The sequence below is a fragment of the Cervus elaphus genome, chromosome 15 (assembly GCF_910594005.1).
Source record: "Cervus elaphus chromosome 15, mCerEla1.1, whole genome shotgun sequence".
In the NCBI taxonomy this organism is placed as follows: domain Eukaryota; kingdom Metazoa; phylum Chordata; class Mammalia; order Artiodactyla; family Cervidae; genus Cervus; species Cervus elaphus.
In genome coordinates, this window is record NC_057829.1 from 59,721,489 (window position 1) to 59,730,850 (window position 9,362).

Sequence of the window (9,362 nt, forward strand, 5' to 3'; positions counted from 1 at the left end):
CCAGGAGATCTTCCTGACCCAGAGATCGAACCCAGGTCTCTCGCATTGTAGGCAGACGCTTTACCCTCTAAGCCACCAGGGAAGGCAACCCACTCCAGTATTCTTGCCTGGAAAATCTCATGGACAGAGAAGCCTGGTAGGCTACAGTCCATGGGGTTGCAAAGAGTCGGACACGACTGAGTGGCTTCACTGCATTCTATGTTATGAGCTTCCCCTGTGGCTCAGCTGTTAAAGAATCTGCCTGCAATGTGGGAGACCTGGGTTTGATCCCTGGATTGGGAAGATCCCCTGGAGAAGGGAAAGGCTACCCACTCCAGTATTCTGTCCTAGAGAATTCCCAGCACTGTATAGTCCATGGAGTCACAAAGAGTTGGACATGACTGAATGACTTTCACTTTCATTCTTTATCATAGACTGCTTATTGTTTGTTGGTTATTATGAACTCCCCAGGTTGGTAGGTGCCCAAAATGCTACTGAGAAATGTGGAGAAATAACTCCAGAAAGAATGAAAGGATGAAGCCAAAGCAAACAATTCCCAATTCTGGATGTGACTGGTGGTGAAAGTAAGGTTTGATGCTGTAAAGAGCAATAATTTATACATAGGAACTGGGATTGTTAGAACCATGAATCAAGGTAAATTGGAAGTGGTCAAATAGGAGATGGCAAGAGTGAACATAGAAATTTTAGAAATCATTGAACTAAAATGGACTGGAATGGATGAATTTAATTCAAATTACCATTACATCTACTACTGTCGGCAAGAATCCCTTAGAAGAAATGGAGTAGACTTCATAGACAACAAAAGAGTCCGAAATGCAGTTCAGTTCAGTTGCTCAGTCGTGTTCGATTCTTTGCAACCCCATGAACTGCAGCACGCCAAGCCTCCCTGTCCATCACCAACTCCTGGAGTTTACCCAAACTCATGTCCATTGAGTTGGTGATGCCATCCAACCATCTCATCCTCTGAAGTCCCCTTCTCCTCCCTCCCTCAATCTTTCCCAGCATCAGGGTCTTTTCAAATGAGTCAGCTCTTTGCATCAGGTGGCCAAAGTATTGGATTTTCAGCTTCAACATCAATCCTTCCAATGAACACCCAGGACTGATCTCCGTTAGTATGGACCGGTTGGATCTCCATGCAGTCCAAGGACTCTCAAGAGTCTTCTACAACACCATAGTTCAAAAGCATCAATTCTTTGGCACTCAGTTTTCTTTAGGGTCCAACCCTCACATCCATACATGACTACTAGAAAAACCATAGCCTCGACTAGACAGACCTCTGTTGACAAAGTAGTGTCTTTGCTTTTTAATATGCTGTCGAGGTTGGTCATAACTTTCCTTCCAAGGAGTAAGCGTCTTATAATTTCATGGCTGCAGTCACCATCTGCAGTGATTTTGGAGCCCGAGAACATAAAGTCAGCCACTGTTTCCCCATCTATTTGCCATGAAGTGATGGGACCAGATGCCATGATGTTAGTTTTCTGAATGTTGAGCTTTAAGCCAACATTTCACTCTCCTCTTTCACTGACAACAAGAGGCTCTTTAGTTCTTCTTCACTTTCTGCCATAAGGGTGGTGTCATCTGCATATCTGAGGTTGTTGATATTTCTCCTGGCAGTCTTGATTCCAGCTTGTGTTTCCTCCAGCCCAACGTTTCTCATGATGTACTCTGCATATAAGTTAAATAAGCAGGGTGACAATATACAGCCCTGATGTACTCCTTTTCCTATTTGGAACCAGTCTGTTGTTCCATGTCCAGTTCTAACTGTTGCTTCCTGACCTGCATACAAGTTTCTCAAGAGACAGGTCAGATGGTCTGGTATTCCCATCTCTTTCATAATTTTCCACAGTTTATTGTTATCTGCACTGTCAAAGGCTTTGGCATAGTCAATAAAGCAGAAATAGATGTTTTTCTGGAACTCTCTTGCATTTTTGATGATCTAGCAGATGTTGGCAATTTGATTTCTGGCTCCTCTGCCTTTTCTAAACCAGCTTGAACATCTGGAAGTTCACCATTCATGTATTGCTGAAGCCTGGCTTGGAGAATTTTGAGCATTACTTTACTAGTGTGTGAGATGACTGCAATTGTGCAATAGTTTTAACATTCTTTGGCATTGCCTTTCTTTGGGATTGGAATGAAAACTGACTTTTTCAGTCCTGTGGCCACTGTTGAGTTTTCCAAATTTGCTGACATATTGAGTGCAGCACTTTCACAGCATCATCTTTTAGGATTTGAAATAGCTCAACTGGGATTCCATCACCTCCACTAGCTTTGTTCATAGTGATGATTCCTAAGGCCCACTTGACTTCACATTCCAGGATGTCCAGCTCCAGGTGAGTGATCACATCATTTTGATTATATGGATGCAATTTCAGAAATGAAAGGATGATCTCTGTCATTTCCAAGGCAAACCATTCAATATTACTGTAATCCAAGCCTATGCCCCACCACTAATTCTGAATAAGCTGAAGTTGAATGGTTCTATGATGACCTAAAAGACCTTCTTGAGCTAACACCAAAAAGTGATGTTCTTTCATCATAGGTGACTGGAATGCAAAAGTAGAAAGTCAAAAGTTATCTAAAGTAACAGGAAATTTTGGCAAGGTATTACAAAATGAAGTAGGGGAAAGGCTAATAAAGTTTTGCCAAGAGGATGCACTGGTCATACCAAACCCTCTTCCAACAACACAAGAGACGCCTCTATACATGGATATCACCAGATGGTCAATACCAAAATCAGATTGATTATATTCTTTGCAGCCAAAGATGAGAAACTCTATACAGTCAGCAAAAACAAGACCAGGTACTGACTGTGGCTCAGATCATGAACTCCTAGTCACAAAATTCAGACTTAAAGTGAAAAAAGTAGGGTAAATCACTAGACCATTCAGGTATGACTTAAATCAAATCACTTATGATTATACAGTGGAAGTGACAAATAGATTCAAGGGATTAGATCTTCAGAGTGCCTGAAGAACTATGAATGGAGATTTATGACACTGTACAGGAAGCTGTGATCAAGATCATCCCCAAGAAAAAGAAATTCTAAGCAGCAAAATGGTTGTCTGAGGAGGTCTCACAAGAGCTGAGAAAAGAAGAGAAGTGAAAGGCAAGGGAGAAAAAGAAAGATATACTCATCTGAATGCAGAATTCCAAAGAATAGTAAGGAGAGACAAAAAAGCCTTCCTCAGTGATGAATGTAAAGAAATAGAAGAAAGCAATAGAATGGGAAAGACTAAAAATCTCTTCAAGAAAATTAGTGATACCAAGGGAATATTTCATGCAAAGATGGGCACAATAAAGAACAGAAATGGTATGGACCCAACAGAAGCAGAAAATATTAAGAAGAGGTGGCAAGAACACACAGAAGAACTATACAAAAAAGATCTTCCTGACCCAGATAACCACGATGGTGTGATCACTCACCTAGAGCCAGCTGTCCTGGAATGTGAAGTCAAGTGGGCCTTAGGAAGCATCCCTACAAACAAAACTAGTGGAGGTGATGGAATCCCAGTTGAGATATTTCAAATCCTAAAAGATGATACTGTTAAAGTGCTGCACTCAACATGCCAGCAAATTTTAAAAACTCAGCAGTGGACACAGGACTGGAAAAGGTCAGTTTTTTTCATTCCAATCCCAAAGAAAGGCAATGCCAAAGAATATTCAAACTACCACACAATTGCACTCATCTCACATGCTAGCAAAGTAAGGCTCAAAATTCTCCAAGCCAGGCTTCAACAGTACATGAACCGTGAACTTCCAGCTGTTCAACCTGAATTTAGAAAAGACAGGGTAACCAGAGATCAAATTGCCAACAACCATTTCTACATAAAAGACGCAAGACAAAAAAAAAAAAAAAAAGCCAGAGAGTTCCAAGAAATCATCTACTTCTGCTTTATTGACTATGCCAAAGTCTTTGACTGTGTGGATCACAATAAAGTGTGGGAAATTCTGAAAGAGATGGGAGTACCAGACCACCTGACCAGTCTTAAGAATACTATATGCAGGTCAAGAAGCTACAGTTAGAACGAGACATGGAACAATGAACTGGTTCAAAATTGGGAATGGAGTATGTCAAGGCTGTATATTGTCACACTGCTTATTTAACTTATATGCAGAGTACATCATGCCAAATGCTGGACTGGATGAAGCACAAGCTGAAATCAAGATTGCTGGGAGAAATATCAATAACCTCAGATATGCAGATGACCCCACCCTTATGGCAGAAAACGAAGAGAAACTAAAGCGCCTCTAAATGAAAGTGAAAGAGGAGAGTAAAAACCTGACTTAAAACTCAACATTCACAAAACTAAGATCATGGCATCTGGTCCCATCACTTCATGGCAAATAGATGGGGAAACAATGACAGACTTTATTGGCGGGGGGAGGCCTCCAAACTCACTGCTGATGGTGACTGCAGCCATGAAATTCAAAGATGCTTCCTCCTTGGATGAAAAGTCATGATCAACCTAGACAGCATATTCAAAAGCAGAGACATTACTCTGCCAACAAAAGTCTGTCTAATCAAGGCTATGATTTTTCCAGTGGTCATGTATGGATGTGAGAGTTGGACCATAAAGAAAGTTGAACTTTGAGAAATTGATGCTTTTGAACTGTGGTGTTAGAGAAGACACTTCAGAGTCCTTTGGGCTGCAAGGCGATCAAACCAGTCAATCCTAAAGGCAATCAGTCTTGACTATTCATTGGAAGGACTGATGCTGAATCTGAAGCTCCAATACTTTGGCCACCTGATGTGAAGAACTGACTCATTGGAAAAGAGCCTGATGCTGGAAAAGATTGAAGGCAGGAGGAGAAGGGGAAGACAATCAGATGGCTGGGTGGCATCAACAACTTGATGGACATGAGTTTGAGTAAGCTCCAGGAGTTGCTGATGGACAGGGAAGCCTGGTGTGCTGCAGGCCATTTGATTGCAAAGAGTCAGACATGACTGAGCAACTGAACTGAACTAATTGATTATTTGTGTTGGCAGTAGTTTAGTTTGATTTTACTAAAGTTTTTTTTTCTTTGGTAATAACTGAGTGCAAGAAATGGGCATCAGAAGATCTCAGTTTCAATCCTAGTTTTATTACTTATACCTGTGTGACCCTGGAAAGCTCTCCTGCTCTCCCAGAAGCTTCTTTTCCCTCATTTGAAAAATATGAAATAATAATCTCTGCTTTCCAGTATTTTTTTTTTTTTTTGGAGGAAAGGGGAAGATTTTTTGATGAGAGGCATGTAAATTTAGTTAGTTAATTACTCAATTTGTGTTTGGTCATTTAAGATGTTTGAATTATGTTAGTGTTAGCCAAGAATTACAAGAAGAGAAATCTGGTTGAAATAAAGATGTGTCTAATTGAATTTTATTAAGACTGCAGCCCAAGGGATGCAGTTCCAAAAGCACTTGAATTGAGTTCCACCAGATTACCAAATGGGAGAAGCTTATGAAGGCAGAAAAATGCACAGCTACATAAATTGTTTGTCAAGAATTATAATTGGTGGGAATTCCCTGGTGGTCCAGTTTTTAGGTCTCCATACTTCCACTGCAGGGGGTTCCATCCCTGATCTAAAGTTCCATCCCTGGCCAAGAATCTAAGATCCTGCATACCTCACAACTCAAAAAAAAAAAAAAAAAAAACAAAACCCAAAACAAAAAAATTACAATTGAAGCTCACAGAAAATAAGGTGCTTTTATTAAGAAAAAAATTGGTTGAAACTTAGAATGATTACTTACTTGTGAGATTGGAGGGGTTAGGATCTTTTGCACAGCAAAACTAAGCATAAACAAAACAAAGACAACCCACAAAATAGGAGAAAATATTTGCAAATGAAGCAACTGATAAGTGATTAATCTCAAAAATATACAAACAGCTCATACAGCTTAATTAAAAAAAAAAAAAATCCAGAAGTGGGCACAAGATCTAAATGGGCATTTCTCCAAAGAAGACATACAGAAGGCCAAAGAACACATGAAAAGATATTCAACATCACTAGTTATTACAGAAATGCAAATCAAAACTATCATAAATTGTCACTTCACACTGGTAAGAAGGGCCATTATCAAAAATCTACAAACAATAAATGCTGAAGAGGCTGGAGAGAAAAGAGAACCCTCTTACACTATTGATGGGAATATAAATTGGTACAGCCACTATGAAGTATGGAGGTTTCTTAAAAATCTAAAAATAGAGCTATCATATGATCAAGCAATCCCCCTCCTGGGCATATACTCAAAGAAAATAATTCAAAAAATAACATGTACCCTAATGTTCACTGCAGCACTATTTACAGTAGCCAGGACATGGAATCTACCTCAATGCCATCAACAGAGGAATGGATAAAAAGGATGTGATACATATATACAATGGACTATTACTCAGCCATAGAAAGAACAAAATAACTCCATTTGCAGCAACACAGATGGACAGAGGCAATGGTAGCAGCAGTCCTGGGAGGTGCCTTTTGTCAAGTGCCCTCTTGAGAGGTTGCTATTAACCCTATCATTCAGTTCAGTTCAGTTCAGCGGCTCAGTCATGTCCAACTCTTTGTGACTCCATGGACTGCAAGCACCAGGCCTCCCTGTCCATCACCAATTCCTGGAGTTTACTCAAACTCATGTCCAATGAGTCAGTGATGCCATCCAACCATCTCATCCTCTGTCATCCCCTTCTCCTCCTGCCTTCAATCTTTCCCAGCATCGGAATCTTTTCAAATGAGTCATTTCTTCACATGAAGTGGCCAAAGTATTGGAGTTTCAGCTTCAGCATCAGTCTTTCCGATGAATGTTCAGGATTGATTTCCTTTAGAAGGGACTGGTCAGATCTCCTTGCTGTCCAAGTGACTTGCAAGAGTCTTCTCCAACACCACAGTTCAAAAGCATCAATTAAAAAAAAAAAAAAGCATCAATTTTTCGGTGCTCAGCTTTCTTTATAGTCCAACTCTCACGTCCATACATGACTACTGGAAAAACCATAGCTTTGACTAGATAGATCTTTGTTGGCAAGGTAATGTCTCTGCTTTTTAACATGCTGTCTAGGTTGGTCATAAGTTTTCTACCACGGAACAAGCATCTTTGAATTTCATGGCTGTAGTCACCATTTGCAGTGATTTTGGAGCCCGCCGCCCCCACAATAAATTTGGTCACTGTTTCCATTATTTCTCCATCTATTTGCCATGAAGTGATGGGACTGGATGCCGAGATCTTAGTTTTCTGAATGTTGAGTTTTAGGCCAACTTTTTCACTCTCTTTTTTCACTTTCATCAAGAGGCTCTTTAGTTCTTCTTCACTTTCTGCCATAAGGGTGGTGTCACCTGCATGTCTGAGGTTATTGATATTTTCCCGGAAGTCTTGATTCCAGCTTGTGGTTCATCGAGTCTGGCATTTCTCATGATGTATTCTGCATGTAGGTTAAATAAACAGGGTGACAATATACAGCCTTGACGTACTCCTTTCCTGATTTGGAACCAGTCTGTTGTTTCATGTCCAGTTCTAACTGTTGCATCTTGACACGCATACAGATTTCTCAGGAGACAGGTAAGGTGGTCTGATATTCCCATCTCTTTCAGAATTTTCCACAGTTCATTGTGATCCACACAGTCAAAGCCTTTGGTATAGTTAATAAAGCAGAAATAGATGTTTTTCTGGAATTCTCTTGCTTTTTTGATGATCCAGTGGATGGTCGTAATTTGATCTCTGGTTCCTCTGACTTTTCTAAATCCAGCTTGAAGATCTGGAAGTTCACGGTTCACATGCCTTTGAAACCTGACTTGGAGAATTTTGAGCATTACTTTGCTAGCATGTGAAATGAGTGCAATTGTACTGTAGTTTGAGCAATCTTTGGCATTGCCTTTCTTTGGTATTGGAATAAAAACTGACCTTTTCCAGTCCTGTAGCCACTGCTGAGTTTTTAAAATTTGCTGGCATGTTGTGTGCAGCACTTTAACAGTATCATCTTTAAGGATTTGAAGTAGCTCAACTGGGATTCCATTACTTCCACTAACTTTGTTCATAGTGATGCTTCCTAAGACCCACTGGACTTTGCATTCCAGGACAGCTGGCTCTAGGTGAGTGATCACACCATCGTGGTTATCTGGGTCAGGAAGATCTTTTTTGTATAGTTCTTCTGTGTATTCTTGCCACCTCTTCTTAATATCTTCTGCTTCTGCTGGGTTCATACAAGTTCTGTACTTTATTGTGCCTATCTTTGCAGGAAATATTCCTTTGGTATCTCTAATTTTCTTGAAGAGATCTTTAGTCTTTCCCATTCTATTGTTTTCCTCTATTTCTTTGCATTGATCACCGAGGAAGGCTTTCTTGTCTCTCCTTACTATTCTTTGGAACTTTGCATTCAAAGAGGTGTATCTTTCATTTTATCTTTGCTTTTTTGCTTCTCTTCTTTTCACAGCTATTTGTAAGGCCTTGTCAGACAACCATTTTGCCTAATTGCATTTCTTTTTCTTGGGGATGGTCTTGATCACTGCCTCCTGTACAATTTCATAAACCTCCATCCATAGTTCATCAGGAATTCTGTCAGATCTAGTACCTTGAATCTATTTTTCACTTTCATTGTATAATCGTAAGGGATTTGATTAAGGTCATACCTGAATGATCTAGTGGTTTTCCCTACTTTCTTCAATTTAAGTCTGAATTTGGCAATAAGGAGTTCATGATCTGAGCCGCAGTCAGCTCCCAGTCTTGTTTTTGCTGATTGTATAGAGCTTTTCCATCTTTGGCTGCAAAGAATATAATCAATCTGATTTGATATTGACTATCTGGTGAAGTCCATGTGTAGAGTCTTCTCCAGTGGCAGAACGGCACTGGAGCGGTGGCTGCGTGACGCTAGAACAACTTTGAGGAGATAGCGCATGTCCAAGGACAGAGAAGCACCAGCAAGAGGGTAGGCATTGTAGTGGCAGCTGCGTGGTGTTGGAGCAACTTTGAGGAGATACCCCATGTCCAAGGGCAAAGGAAAAGCCCCAGCAAGACAGTTGGAGGGGTAAAATCAATTTAGAATCAAACCTCATATCTGCCAGAGGTGCTCAGAGGGCTCAAACAAACCTTGTGTGCACCAGGACCCAAAAAACCCCAGAGACTGAGACAGAACTGTTATTGAGTATCTCCTGCGGAGATACAGGTCAGCAGAGTGCTGCTGCAGGGGCAGGGGCTCTGGGTACAGTAGACCTGGGTATGGCATAAGCTCTCCTGGAGGAAGTCACCATTAACCCCACCTTAGAGCCACCAGAACTTTCGCAGGACTGGGGAAACAGATTCTTGGAGGGAACAAACAAAACTTTGTGTGCACCAGGACCCAGGAGAAAGGAGCAGTGACTCCACAAGAGACTGACCCAGACTTGCCCATGAGCGTCCA